The sequence below is a fragment of the Lithobates pipiens genome, unplaced genomic scaffold (assembly GCF_037356315.1).
Source record: "Lithobates pipiens isolate NorthernLeopardFrog02 unplaced genomic scaffold, aLitPip1_a1.2 Scaffold_8, whole genome shotgun sequence".
In the NCBI taxonomy this organism is placed as follows: Eukaryota; Metazoa; Chordata; class Amphibia; order Anura; family Ranidae; genus Lithobates; species Lithobates pipiens.
Genome location: NW_027507903.1, coordinates 191,732,702 through 191,734,090, shown reverse-complemented (window position 1 = coordinate 191,734,090; position 1,389 = coordinate 191,732,702). Strand labels below are relative to the sequence as shown.

The 1,389-nt window shown below is 42.0% G+C and overlaps 1 pseudogene; it reads left to right on the top strand.

The window, feature by feature from the left end:
- Window positions 1-620: 620 nt before the first annotated feature.
- LOC143962011 (cytochrome c oxidase subunit 7A2-like, mitochondrial pseudogene) lies at window positions 621-1,049 on the top strand (annotated as a pseudogene).
- The last annotated feature ends 340 nt before the right edge of the window (window positions 1,050-1,389 follow it).

The window sequence follows — 1,389 nt, the reverse complement described above, 5'->3', positions numbered from 1 at the left end:
TGAGCCAGTGGGCATGATGACATCAGTCATTAACTCTGTCCTTATGTGTTATGTCCAAGTGGGTGGGGACTTCACCTTCTGATGAAGTCTGCACCCACTGGGATGTAACGCGTTGGGGTAAATGAAAACATAAAGGATTTATCTTGCAACCTTACTCCCCAAATGAACATGTGATGCAGCAGATGGCTCACGACAAGGAGGATCCTGGGACTCAAACACAGGAGGCCAGTCTAAAAATTTATAAAAATGGGTTAATAATATACATTTACAAGAACAAGGTCATATAATGATTCATAAAGTAATAATGTTTTACTGAACTCCTGGGGTTTAGAAATCTGCTCCTAGCAATGCTCCTGCCAATTGGTTGTTTATTCCTTTTTAACTCTGACCTAAAGTTCTTCAGAAGTCATACAATGCCAAATGTGCTGCTAATCCTGGTAGCATCTATTTGCTCTCCCATTCTTGTGCTAAAGCCTACAACAGCCCTGCAAGACTTGTCCACATTCACAGACCACCAAGGCTAAGCCTTCTGGACCGCTCCTGTAGCTACTCATTATATTACATGCTCAGTCTCATCTCTTAATGGATATTATAAATGGCCTGCCTCGCCTGAGGTCCTTCCTGTTGGAGTAACCGGTGCCCTGACAGAGCCTGAGCTCACCACCATGTATTATAAGTTGAGCAGCTTCACTCAGAAGCTGGTCGGGGCGGCGCCGGTGGAGGCTTACAGCCCGCAGGGTTTCCGACCATTCGCTAACCCTGAGGCTCCAGCGCCCATCTTTGCAACACCAACAAAACTTCCAGGTGAATCCTCTGCTTCTGACACCTTCAAAAACAGAGTGCCAGAGCTACAGAAATTCTTCCAGAAACCTGATGGCATACCTGTCCACTTAAAAGGAAGATATTCTGACAGACTTCTGTACCGAACCACTATGGCATTATCAATTGGAGGGACCATCTATTGTGTCATAGCACTCTTTATAGCCTCACAGCCCAAAAAAATATATAATTCTGGGACTGATCACAGCAAATGTCAAACAAACATGTAAAATTTTATTTTTGTCTATCTTACGGAGCGTTTTACATGTTAATGTTGATTTCCAAAAACAATAGTTTTACTTTAGAGTTGAGGGATGACAGAAAGGTGTTCCGGCCATTTCCTCATTCAAATAGGCTGTGAGTACTATTCAAATTAAGGAATATTTATAAAGACTGCTGTATTTATTGGTAATTCCTCTTCCATTCCTATGAATACACTCTTATTAGATTTAAGTGATCTTTCTGAACAGAGCCCTCACCAGGATATGATGCAGAATGGTCGGTTTTTTATTTTTATTCAATTGTTGAGCTGCTCAGGTCATCTTACCGAGTTGAATTAGCTCTTGTAAC